Source organism: Pinus tabuliformis, chromosome 8 (assembly GCF_031772625.1).
Source record: "Pinus tabuliformis cultivar Carrire ecotype Pingquan chromosome 8, CPIR1, whole genome shotgun sequence".
NCBI classification, from domain to species: domain Eukaryota; kingdom Viridiplantae; phylum Streptophyta; class Pinopsida; order Pinales; family Pinaceae; genus Pinus; species Pinus tabuliformis.
In genome coordinates this window covers 843838233-843852466 of record NC_142294.1, presented here as the reverse complement: position 1 = coordinate 843852466, position 14234 = coordinate 843838233, and the positions used below count along the sequence as shown (strand labels likewise).

Here is a 14234-nt window from a genome sequence, read left to right as displayed (position 1 = left end):
TGTAGTCTTCCTCTCAAGCCTTCCCTTGATGTAGTCTTGATCTTCTTTAATGTAGAAACCCTCCTCTCAGATCAATAGGTCTTCTACCTCTTTTCTTTCACAAATGGTTTCGCTTGACAAGCAGACCTTTCTTTGTGTCCACAAGATGATCCTTCCAGCTGCCTTCTTGTTCACCTTAGCTCTAATTCCATGTTGGAAAATTCAAGGTGGAAATTTATTATAGAAAGTATCTTTAACCTTAATACTTGTTTGTGAACTTTATTATTCTTCTTAAGTTCTTTATTTACATATTTTCATCAAACAAATAACAAGAACAAAAACAACAACAATAATGGACACAGAAATTAGGCTCTACGCTAGGGAAAAACCCCTCCAAGGGGAAAACCCGGTAAACTATTCTTTTCTTATAGAATTTGCTTCCAATGAGACAACAAAGAACCAATCCAATACCAAGTCCTTCTCCTAGTACGAAGTCAACCCTCCTGACAAGTCTTTCCTTGATCTAGCACCAACCAGCTTCAAACTGCAACTTCGACCTGCCAAATTCGATACTGCTTCTTCGATCTACAACTTCAGCCCTTAAATTTGTTGCAAAAACCCTAATCCGACCTCCTTTTGAGACCTTCCTTGAGCAAGACAACTCCAACCAAGGTCAATGAGGTCACTATAGGGTAATTATTCCTTCCAACAAGAGACTATACTTCGTCCTACTACAACTCGGATCTGCAATTTCAGCCTCCTTTGTAGCTGCAGAAACCCTAGTTTTCGCACGTGAGAGAGAGAGAGAGCCGAAAAAACATATTTTTCCTTGTCTTCTTGGATTGCTTTTGCCTTCTAGACCTTTGCTCCTTCTTCCTTGTCTCTTCTTGCCTTAGATTGAACTTTTTCTCTTGAGATCAAACTTCTTGGTGAGTGAGTGTCAAATGAGGTCGAACTACTCCTTTATATAGCCTTTCCAAGGAGTTGAATTCCCTCCTTTAGGCAGACTTGAAGCTACTAGGGCTAACTTGTACTTTTGGAGTTTCCAGGACTTTTTAGACTGAAAAACAATTATTTTCCAATTACATTTTGCCTGGAAGGTTCTTATAAACATGATTTTGACTCCTTTGACTCATGACAATCAATCTTAAGACCTAACAAACCCTAGAAGCATGACGAACATACTTTTACCTAGAAGACCATCAATAAGAAGCATGAAAACCATGCTTTCATAATAATAACCTTTTCTTTTCTTCTTTTGTTTGTTATATATGATACATATCGAAATGAGTACAACAATTATGAACACTGAAACTAGTTACATTTTTCAACAGAAAAAGGCCCTTTATGCGCTGAAGCAGGCTCCACGTGCATGGTATGCCAGGATCAATGAATATCTGTTTGGTTTGAGCTTCACCAACAGTAAGGCAAACCCCGACCTATACTATGTACTCGTTGAGGAAGAACCACTCATCTTGGTACGATCTCTTCTTGACAGGGTCAGAGAAGCTCATAGGGATGTGGAAGGAGGACCTTACTTTGAAGTTCGAGACGAAGGGCATTGGCTTGATGCACTATTTTTTGGGATTGGAGGTGTGGTAACAGCCAGGAGAGATTTTCCTAGGGTTGGGAAAGTATGCAGTTTGGATATCAAGGAGATTCAAGATAGAGGACTACATGCCTATGTCTAGACTCTACACCGATGATCACTAACTTGAAGAAGTTGAGCACTTCTAAGGGCAAGTTGATAGATACCACACTATATAGGCAGTTGATAGGGTCCTTGATGTATCTGGTCAACACCAGGTTGAATATTTGTTTTGCAGCTAACACACTCAGTGAGTTCATGGCAGAGTCGAGACAAGTTCATTGGGTGGTAATGAAGCATGTGCTGAGGTACCTGCAAGCTACAATGTGTTGGAGTTGGTGAAGTGAAGCTGTAGGGGTACAAAGATTCTGATTGGGCAACGAGTGTCATGGACAAAAAATCTGATTGGGCAAGGAGTGTCGTGGACGGAAAATCCACGTTTGGATGTTGTTTTAGCTTGAGATCAGCAATGGTCTCATGGTACAATAGGAAGTAGCAATCAGTGTCACTTAGTTCAATAGAGGCAGAGTACATGGCGGTGAGTTGTGAGGTGGTATGGCTTCACAAGATGCTTGCATGACTATTTGATCTGGAGATTGGGCCAACAGTGATTCACTGTGACAATTGAAACTGCATTAAGCACTCTAAGAATCCTGTGTTTCATGATCGGTCCAAGCACATCGAGATAATATATCAATTCATCAGACACATAGTTCAAAGAGGTTTTGTGCAACTGAAGTACATTTCCACAAAGGAGCAAGTGGCAGATATTTTTACTAAGCCTCTAGCATTTATGAAGTACCGAGACAAACTGGGGATAGTGGAGAATCCCTACCTTGCTAGGAGGGAGTGTTGAAGCTTGTGGTAGCTTCTGAAGGTCTTCGGGATAGGCTTGGTGTCTTAGCATGTAGGAGATGATTTATTACCTCTTTAGGTATTTATGTCTTCTTTCCTAAGTCTAACTTAGGAAAAGTACAATAATTAAAGTCAAATAATTATCGTAGACTAATAAGTCATTTTCTAAGGATAAATAATAAAAGTATTTAACTGACTTTGAAAATCTCAACCATTGATCTTCTAGATCTTCTAGAAGAGAGATTAGGGTTAGGGATTTGGGCTTAATGAATATTATAAATTAGAGCCAAGGGAGAGGTGAAGACACAGACAAAGAAGAGAGACAGCTACAACATTTTTGGGAAAGTGATTTTCTCAAGAAGGAGAGAGCAAATTCTCTGGAGTGAGAGGCTTAGTTTGACCGAGGAGAAGGAAGAAGAATACATGGATAATTTCAAGAGTGATTCCACGAGACTGATTTGTTGGAGATTATAAAGGCCAAAATGTTGAAGCGAGAAGGAGGCGTAATTGTTGGGAAGGATGATTTGCTAGGGTTGATTTGTGAGTGTGCAGAGGTGGAGCAAGGGCAAGACACAGAGGTTAATTTACTAATGAGAGGTGCATTGATATTCTCCATGCCAATTTTCTTCAATGGCTAGTTTCCAATTGATCGAATTTCCTCAAGCTAAATTATCCCAGTGGGGCCGAGTTGAGTTGCACGTTCCAATCATTGTATTTTTCTTTGGAAATTATCTATGGGTTGAAACCCTAATTTTCCAGATTAATAAATGAAGGAGAATCGTTGTGGGTGTTTATCTGTTGTAATGTGTGATTGATCTCTCTATTTCATTTAAGTTGCATATGTAATTTTCTAGAGTTAAAAATACCAGTGAATTTACTTTTCAACAATTCATAATTTATTTGGCAAAATAAATGAATAAATAGGAATAAAAATTGTCATGAGAAAATAAATTTGGGTTGGTATTAGGAGATTTAACAATGCAAAACATTAGCTAGGATAATATAAAGTCTATGGACAAAATCCTAGCCTACGCTCTATCCCCCTCATTATCGCTCACCCAGTTCCTCGCTAATGCATGAGCAAATCAAAATAAAAGGAACCTTGATATCTCGACCCTGATGAGAAATAAACCGCTTCATCTTCAAGGGGTAATCGATACATAAATAAAAAGCTTGTATCACAAGCTATGCAAGAAAAAGAAAAATCATTAAAGAAAGGCGCACTCGAGGGGTGATAAAAATAGGCCAAGGAAAGGGGTAACTCAGGTCCCAAGGTTGTTCCCTCTTCACATTATAATGCTCAAGGAGGATGGTATTTCATAACTAGTACCAGTGTTGAAAAAATTGGCATCGGCAATGTTACCACAAAATCTAACAAGTCTTGTAGAGGGAAACCCTACAAGACAAGAGCTAGAGAAAGCACTAACAATGGGGTAGAGGCCCAATGTCAGCACTTTGTTTAGCTCTTGTCTTGTAGGGTTTCCCTCTCCAAGGCCTACTAGTAACATTTTGGCAATGACGCCAAAATGTTACCACAAAATCTAGCACGCCTTTGAAAGGGAAACCCTACAAGACAAAAGCTAGACAAAGTGCTAACAATGGGGTAGAGGCCCAATGTCAGTACTTTGTTTAGCTCTTGTCTTGTAGGGTTTCCCTCTCCAAGGCCTACTAGTAACATTTTGGCAACGACGCCAAAATGTCACTTAGCCGAAACCCCCTGCTCTTTACAAACTTTCACCGATGGGAGGAGTCATGGTAGGTGATTATATCCTACCGAGACTCCTCCCATCGATATAAGTCCATAAAGAGCAGTAGATTTTGGTCGAGTTGACATTAGGCCTCTACCCCATTGTCAACACTTTGTCTAGATCTTGTCTTGTAGGGTTTCCCTCTCCAAGGTCTGCTAGATTTCGTGGTAACAGGGCAAAAATCAATGAGGGTCCAAAAAACATCTTCTCGAAAAACATCGATAAAAAAATGGACAAAAATTGGCAAACCATGTCAAACATTAAAAAATACAAAATATATTTATTTTTCAAAATCAGGAAAAAAAAAAAAAAAAAATATTGGTGAGCAGAAAATATCGACAAAAATCGCGAAAAATATGTTAAAATCGAGAAAAAATCGCAATTTTTTTAGTCAAAAAATTAGCAATTTTTCAGCACATCACCAAAAAATTGACGATTTTATCAACACTAACTAGTACACAAATGGTGGCATCCTCCATGAAGTAAACCCCCACCATACCACAGTTCACTTGTACCTATTGATTGATGGATCGGCCTTAAGGTTGGAAGCACCTAATAGGGCCTTTGGATAACCTTCCCATATCTAAGCATGGTAACTTGTTTGCAAACCCTGAAAGCTGGAAAGACATTTGAAGATGATGCTTGTGTGAAGTACTTTTGTGCCTTTTGCATTAAGTATGTTCCATTGTGATAGTTTTCTAGTTTTTTTACCTATGGTAATGATCACAATTAATTTTGAGGGTATGTTTCAAATGTATTCTCCCAAGTACGTTGTCCCTTAAAGGATTGATTGAGACATCTCTAACACATCAGGGAGTGCATCCAAACCACTTGATGATCCCTGGAGGCACCATAGCTAAGACGTTGACCACTTTGGGAAAAGCATTGACCTTAGGATTGATCCAGCATTGATGATGACCACATCCTCCTCTCCCTCCAAAGCTTGAAACATTGCTTAATGAAGCTACGACGTAGCCAAGAATGATGATGTACCCCAAAAATCACAAGACACCCCCAATTTGGCCTTGAACTTTCTTGATGTGTGTTGCCCTGTTCTTGGACCAGTTGGATGATGATCATGATTTGAGATCCCTCTAAAAGGGATAGTACTCCTTAATGACAATGTCATGCCCTAGCCTTGTGACAATACCCTCATGAGGCCTACAGTGGTGACGTGGGCTTAGTTGGTGACAATATCTTGATGAGGGTTTTCCTTGATGATTGGACAACTTGTTGATGAGGAGATGGCTTTGAGTGAGGAGCACTCATGTGACCCATCCTTTGCACCTTTTGATGGAGATTTTCACTTTTATAAGATGATGTCACCCTTGGAGGGTGTGCATAGAGATCCATGGGCCTCCACAGCAGTAGATAACACTCCACGGATATTCATGGATGTTCAAAGACTACTAGCGATCCACTTTTGGGACGATGGTGACATGATTGGTACCTATGCCCAGCAAAATCCCACATGAGCCCCACACTGCTGGCAGGTGTCCCAACACTTGTACGATGTCATGGCAGCATTCATTCCACCACCTAGACCATTGCAGAGGATCCACAGGCATCTCCGATTCATATGGAGACCCATGCGGTCATTGATGTGCCCTCAGACCCACTAAGAGCACCACAGGTCTACTACTTGGAGAACAAGGGATGGATGAATTTTGATGTACGGATTTGGGCTATTTCTCTTATCTTGTTGCTTTGTTATGCAAACAAGTTGCTGGTTGGATATACTCTGTAACGTTGTAAGTGTTTTTATCGTTGTTATTCTTGTTGCTGCATACTGCTAAAATTAGGGCTTGTTGTTACATTATTGTAATGTGGAATTGAGCAATGTTTTAGTTATTATATGTATGGGCCAATGTTATATGAATGAAATGCCCTAGAGATTATTTATCTCGACAAGCTTGCATCATTTGCTTTAAAGTATAAATGCTTGAAAGTTGCTTTTCTTTTCTTACCATCTACATTGGATGAGGCTGACTTTCTAGGCCTCCTTGATCAAGAATCCACATTCTTACTCATTACCATCATTGACTCCATATCCCCAAGTGAATTAGGTACCGGTTCCATAAAAGGGTGATCATATTAACCTTCCTTTTACCATTTTTCCCCGTTTTCCCAAGTTTGTCCCCATTGGATCACCTAGGGCATCAATTTCCCAGCAATTGTCCCAAGGAAAAATTTTGATCTCTTCTAGGCTACTATGTTGGTGGGTCCCCTCCCTCTCCTCCAAATTTAAGGCCATTCTAAAGGTGGAATCTCCAGGAATCTCAAGCCCTAGCTCTAGGACCAAATTTTGCCTAGGTGTCCCCAAGGCTAGACACTAATAAGATCAACTCAACCTTTTGAAGTAAATATTCTTGTTTGGTCCTTTCCCCTCACCTGTCCAAGATAGGAACATCATTGGTTGCTATATTCCATCCCCAAACCTGGGCTAGGTCCACTTGGCCCCGTGTTGTCCCACTTCTCAATAAAGACTATTTGTCAAAGACCATTTGAGAATCCAAGTTTCCAAGGGTTATAGGGATTGAGAAACTCCTTTATAAGCCTATTCTTTCTCCCTCAACCATCCAATCCTCACCCCTTAACCCTAGTGAACCAAGTCCCTTGCTTAAAGAACAAGCAAGTTCCATTTTTCACTCCATCCTTGGGAAAGGGTTTTCAGGGTCACTTTTCACCTATCCATTGACATCTACTTTACAAAGTGATCCTTACACTACCAGGACTCCTCCCATCGGTAAAAGTCCGTAAAGAGCAGGGAGACTTAATTGTGGTGACAGTGGGCTAAGCCTCCACTGTTGCCCTTGACTTAGCAGTTGCCCTTTTAGGAACCCCTTTTGGGTCCCCTGCTGGTTTGAGTGGTAGCAGGTTACAACAAAATATGCATTAAATAGCCTAAAATACCTTAAATGTCATAGTCCTAGGGTCATGATTTGCATCTGTTGAATTGAAAAAGGAAAAATATCATGTTTATGTATTTTTCAGCCATAGTTCTAGGGCTGACTTCTAGGATTTCATAGCTGGTTTGTGCATTTTCAGCCATTGAAAATTTGCTTTGACCTTTCCTTGTTTTCCCTTGTTAATAGCTTTTTATAGTTTATCGTTTATCATCACTTGTGAGCTATTTATATTGCTTTCATAAATTTTGCATGCTGTAAATTGTTTTTATTATAAACCCTAATTTATAACAGCAATCATTTGATTAAGGTAGCATGTTTTTGGAATCTATTTGAGCATCTTCAGGACTTATCTTAGCCCTCTAGAATCAGCCATAGGTTCTTTGAAATTGCTATCTCATTTCACCCATAGCCCTATCTTATTGAACATGTTTCTAAGGTGTCTAATTAATAGGTTCCTTAGAGAGTATTTAGCCTGGGAATCCTTAATCTCTAAGACCTGTTCAATAAACCTCCCACAACTTGTGGGGACAGTATCCACCTACAGAGCCACTAAGGTGACAGTGGTGGCTAATCTCATTGTTGCCCTTAACCTAGAGTGCCTAGTGAGGCTTTGCACTAGACTACTAGATTTTGCGGTAACAGTCCAAATACTATTGGCAGTCAAAAAATTCTGCAACTGCAAACCAATAAAATTCAAAAGGGTTTCACACTACCTGACAGAAATTTTGACAGGCATGATAGGTCAAAAAAACCTCCAAATCTTGCCAATTCTGTGGAAATTCAAGATATTAATGTTGGTACTTTAGGAATTCCATGAAAGATAAAAATTAGTAAAGCTTGCAGCCTCTGGAAGAAAGAAAGAAAGCTGAATAGTTAATAAGAGAATTCTAAGATGTATTCTTTTGGAATTATGATGAATTGAAGACATAAAGACTTGTGTTATCAAGCAAGCAATTCCTTTGAAAGAAAATGCTGAACCCTTCAATCAAAAACAAAGGTCAGTCAATCCAAAGTTTGCTTCAAACATTCAAAAGAAGTTGCAAAAGCTATGTAAGCAGAATAATATTGCACCGATCAAGTTTTTCTACATGGGTGGCTAACATAGTACCCATCAAGAAAAAAATGGAGAGATCAGATTATGCATTGATTTTAGAAATATATATAAAATGTCTTTGAAAGAACCATTTGCTGCCAAACATGGACTATTTATTGTAAAGGTTACAAAGTTGGAAACGATGCCCATGCTAGACAGATTTTCATTGTTCAAGTTACAATCATGTACTGGTGGCAGAAGAGGACAGGCACAAGATTACGTTTACCACTACATGGGGTACATTTGCTTACATTCTAACACATTTCAAATTAATAAATGTCAGTGCAACATTTCAGCATGCTATGGATTATACTTTTGTTGATTTAATTTTTTAATCAATAACAATTATTGTGGTTGGTCAAGATGATTTAAGAGCGTTTTCAAAGCAACAAAAGGATTCTGTTGACCAGAATTATAGCAAGGTGCCCCTGCCCCTGAAGTGCAGTTCGAGTGGGAGTGCCTTTCAAGTGCAATCCCAGATCATGGCCTCCCAAAAGCATTTTTTGGGAGTGTGCTCAGGGGCGAAAAGAGCACTCCATGTCTCTATCGGAATCCCAAGTTCTTTGCTCTCACCTCGAACCCAACACACTCCCAACAATTTAAAAAACTCTCCCTAAGTGCTCCCACATAATTCAACTTCTTGGGGCTTTCTTTTTGTTATTTATTGCATGTAGTGGTCAAGGAAAGGTCAAAACAGGCCCCACAACTCATGGTTAGGGTTTATTGATGGATAGAAACTCTATTTCAATTCATTTGCTTTTATTCTATCAGCCCTTTCATTCAACTTTGCAAGGGATTTGAGCAGGCTTCCTACCAGTTGCAGGTTTGTGAGATCTTTGAGGGGAGATTGAACACTGCCATAATCAAATTCAACCACTATCAAGAAAGCTGAAGAGGCAAGGTCTATGCCCGTTCCACATGGTTATTTTCCCCTTTTGTGTTGTATGTTTCAATATTGAATGTCCAATTCTCCTACACTTCCCCATTCCTTCCTCTCCCTCATTCTTTTGTAAGTTTTTCTCAAGACGCATTATGGGTATCGAGTGTATACTTCCGTCTTTTATTATGTGGTGTTAATGGGCAATAACAATGATATCTCCATGTGAGTATGGCCCACACTATGGAGAGGAGGAAGAAGTAGAAGAGGATGAAGAAGATGCCATTGAAAGTGATGGTGAAGATAAAAACAAAAATAGTTCAACAACCTTATGGAAGTATGTCACAAAGCGTGAGAGAGGGCAAGGGGAAGGAACCACTATATTATATGAGCCCATTGTAAGTTAACAAGGCTTACACTGGTTGATATACCCTTGTGAGGAAGCTCCTTTATGGGTTACTCCTAGGGCATGAAACCAAGAACACAGGAATCATAACCTGCACCAAGGTACCAAAAGAAGAAAGACAACAATATAGCATGAAAGAGTTGGAAGCACAAAATAAATGAATAAAATAAAAGGTTCAATCTGATGCCTGCTGTAGAATGTTCAATGGTCAATCTCCATCCCCCCATGCTAGTGGATCCACACGAAATGGTAGGAACAACATGGATGTAAATGTGAGCAAGTTTCTCTATGCACATGCCATACCTTTCAATGTTCTCCATTCACTTTATTGGTGTGATAGGTTACTGCCATCAACAATGCTCCTAAAGGATATAGAAACCGCAAGAATGACAAACCCAGAACCATATCACTTGAATAGCAAAAAGCCAAAACCATAATACTCTAGGACAATAAGATTGGGTCGGCTATGGGGCATTCATTGTATCTAATAGTTGGAGAAATGTTAAAGGCAGTCCACTGGTAAATGTTCTTAGCCTGTCTGTTAATAGTGCAGTCTTACTTGCATCCCATGATTACTCAGATTGTTACAAGACTGGTGCTAATATTGCAAAACACTCACTAAAAACCATTCAAGCAATTGGGTCACACAATGTCATTTAAAGTCATAACTAATAATATTCAGGATACACATCCTAATATATTTTAGTTTGAGCATCTAATCCACACATTGAACCTCTTGATGCATGATATTTATATGTTGAAGAAACCTAATTACAAGTGGATTATAACTATATATTGGCACCTATCCTGCACCATTTTGCACCAATTTGGATCTCATCTGTGGAAACTAATGCAAGATATCTAAGACAGTTCGTTCATCATTTCTCAGGCAGATCATACATCACTTTCTGAGGCAGTTCATATGATATTCGGATCTGTTCTTGAGCAATTAGGTATATACGAATCTGAGGCTACTCTCTGTAATACAAACCTGAGGCAAACTCCTGTAATGCAAAGTCTGAGGCAGCCAGTTCTTCCAAAATTCTGAAGCACTTATCCCTGTATTGATACAAGCTTTTAAGGCAGTTTATCTCTGTGGTGATGCAAGTTCTTGAGGCAGCTTATATCTGATTTATGAACAGTTTTATGAGCAGAACTTTGTGGCAGCTTGAGGACAACTTTGTGACAGACTTCATGAAGACTATTGCTTGTTATGGAGGGCTGACTTGGCACTTGGATAATTTGTCTAACTGGTCATTTTATCTATGACTTGGATTTCTCTGGTTGACTAAGATTCTATAAGGAAAGGGTTGTCGGGTTTCGCCCTGGCCACTGGCCTAATTTCTGGTGTTTCTTGTCTTTCTGTGCATTGTATTTGTATAATTGCTTGATGACCTAATGAATGAAGTAAAATGCATAATGGAAAGCATAAATATACTGTCACAAGTAATTATCATGATTAGAAATCTTAGATTCAATTGGAATTTCAACATGGTATAAGTGCTATGGTGAAGCATTGAGAAGGATCAAGTCAAGGACAAGTTATCTGATCTCTGTGATAAAAATAAGTGATTTCTGTGACAAACATCAAAGTTATCTGATCTCTGCAATTAGAACAAGTGCCAGAACGAAGTTTTATACTCTCATAATCTTTGCAATTATAATGAAGTAACCAGAACGGCAAGTGCAATTCTCCTATCCGAAGACTGATCTGAGATAACCAGCATGGAGGACAACAGCAGCGGGGTTTCAGCAGAGAAACTGAGGGGAGGATTTCCTGAGAAATTCTCCACCAAGATTCCAGTATTCCGAGAAGAGAAAGGAAGGCCAAATTATTCTGCAGAGAGAAGGCTGAATCAGGCAGTGCGTGTAGCCAGTTCAACTAGTGCGAGGAGCCAAAGGCTCAATTCAATTGTCAGTTGTTAGATATCTTTCCAGAGGCAAAGCAAGTGGGTTTCACAGGTTGTTGGAGGCAGGTATATACACGAGATTAATTTTTCCGAAGGCAGTGCCAGGTTCTGGGTGGCCAGATCATACTCTTCAGTCTGCCAGTGAGAATTTTTGGAGGTGCAAATCAATGTTTTAAAACTCCGACTCCGACTCGGAAATGGCCGAGGGTCGACTCCGACTCCGACTCTGACTCCGTATCGACTCAGCCAGTTTGATTTAAATGACTCAGTCGTTGTAAAATATACATTAAATATTTATATTTTTATGAAAAAACATAATTTCAAAGATTTTCATTCATGTTTCCAAACACAAAGCTTTAGAATATAGATAAAAGACAACATATGATCAAAGTAGGCTCATTGATATATCCATTATATCAAAATGGCACCTAGTGCACTGTCCAATACATACATGATAATCATATAGAGATCAAAAGGCTAGAAATGGCCTCTACAACAAAAGTAAATTGTGAAACACTGAAACATCACTAGTCACCACTGACCAGTACTACTGACTACTGCTAGAGGAGCCAACATCATTTGGCTCAACCTCTGAATCAGAGTCAAACAGGGAAACCCATGGCTCCTCCTCATCATCATCTCCAACTGCAATTGTGGTAGTGGTACTAGCAGGCTGTGCAGCAGTTGGACGCTGAGATAGACGAGACATGTGCTTCCGTCGTGGCTTAGCAGAGGAAGCGCCTACAACTGGAGGACTTGTAGCTGGGCCTGAGGCTGGTACAAGTGAATCTGCATTCAACTGAACATCTTCTTAAAGTGATGCCACCACCTGTAAATCCAAATCAAGATCCTCATCAGAACCAAACTCTATTGGATGACTCTCCACTACCCTATCTGATGTTGAATCAATATCTTCCAACACAATGGGATCTGAATCAGGTCTTTTGTTCAGCAATTGGTTGTGTCTGAGTCGGAGGTTGTATTGGACATAGACTACATCATTTAATCGTTTTTTATCCAAACGGTTTCTCTTCTTCATGTGAATCCTCTCAAAGACAGACCAATTGCACTCACACCCAGTAGCACTACGAGTTTGACTCAAAATACGAATTGCAAACTTCTGCAATTGAGGACAATGGCTACCAAAAACCTTCCACCATTGTGCTGCAAAAAACATAGTTGTGTAATGAGTTAACTCAAGTTTCAACTTTCAACAAATTATATCCAACTTTAAAATTATAAACAATTTAACAAAATAAGTATTAAGAATTTGAAAATTGAAATTTTTGTTTACCTGGCTCATTTGCTTCCCTTGCAATCTTTGCTAGGTTCTTCCCAAAGGTACCTGTGGCTTTGTTGAAGGTTGTGATCTGTCGGTGTATCTCCAGCTGATCACACTCCAATGGGATCATGCGATCAATGCAGTCAATCAATCCATCTCTAACCTCCCCACTCAAAGCTCCTGCCGCCAGAGCTTTATAATGATACTGTGGGTTCAAAAAATACCCAGCTGCATGTATAGGGCAATGGAGTTGATTGTTCCATCTTTCATCAATGATTTCCCAAATGGGCCCATACTTAGCCACTCTATCCTTGTATGCCCTCTTTATTTGCTCATTTGCTTGATCCATAGCCTCATAAATGAAGCCCATAGCCAATCTTTCCCCATCCACCAATCGCAACACCTTAACCAGTGGCTTAACAACCTTCACAATCTCTACTGCCTTTCTCCAAAATATTTCTTCATTAAGTTTCTTTTTCAATTCTTTGCCTTCCTGTTTGAGAGACCACTGGCTTTGATTCCATTCATCACTGGAAAACATCTTTTGCAAGTTTCTATGTTGTGAAAGCATAGATTGCAATGTCAAAAAATGAGTTGCAAATCTAATGATGGTAGGCCTAATAATATCCCTGCCCCCTGTGTGTTTCCTCATCAGGCTCAAAATCCATGAACGGTTGTAGATAAATTTTGTTATGCTTTTGGCATGATTTACAATGTTTTTGACGCAATCTAATTTGCCAATATCCTCAAGCATGAGGTGTATGCAATGTGCAACACATGGGGTCCAAAAAATGGTTTTTGTTTTTCCTCTAACAGTTTACCAGCAAGAACATAGTTAGAGGCATTAGCTATGATGACTTGAACAACATTAGCCACCTCCACCTCCTCAACAACCTCATCCAATAGCTGAAACAACAATTGTCCATCTTTCACCCTATCAGATGCATCCACTGATTTTAGAAACATGGTTCCCTGTGGGCATAAGATAAGAAAGTTTATGATGGTACGATTCCTTTGATCAGTCTATCCATTTGACATGATGGTACATCATGTTTTTGCCCATGAGTTTTTGAAATCTTTCAAATACTCATTAATGGAGGAAATTTCTTTCTACAAATGATACCCCCTTATCTCATGCATAGTAGGGCCTTTGAAGCCTTTTCCAGTAGCAAATATGGCATCAAACATAGGCTCATAATATGGTGAACGGGAAGCATTGAAGGGGATATCAGCATCATACCACCATCTACATATGTAATCACAAGCAGTCTCCCTCAATTCTTTCTTCCAATGGTCATCTAAAGTGGGCTGCAAAGTTCTACTAGCTTCAGGACCATGTGCATCTGATGGAGAGGAGGGTGTGACAGTGAAATAACTTTTGATATTCATATCACCCTTCTTTTTCATTTTACCCTTACCCTTTTCTTGAATAGACTCCAAAGAGGGAGGAACATAGCGGAAGGGGTTGGATGCATCAGTACAAGGGATAGAAGAAGAACCCTCAAAATCAAAATGGGGGTTGGTAGCCATCATTTTTTGTATACTCCTCTTCCTCCCAATTTCAACCTCTATTTCTTTTTGCCTAGC

General features: G+C 39.5%; 1 protein-coding gene across 1 annotated transcript in view; it reads right to left on the bottom strand.

Moving 5' to 3' along the window:
- Positions 1-14234, bottom strand: part of LOC149238214 (uncharacterized) — a 139771-nt gene that overhangs the window by 23343 nt on the left and 102194 nt on the right. The window lies entirely within an intron of this gene.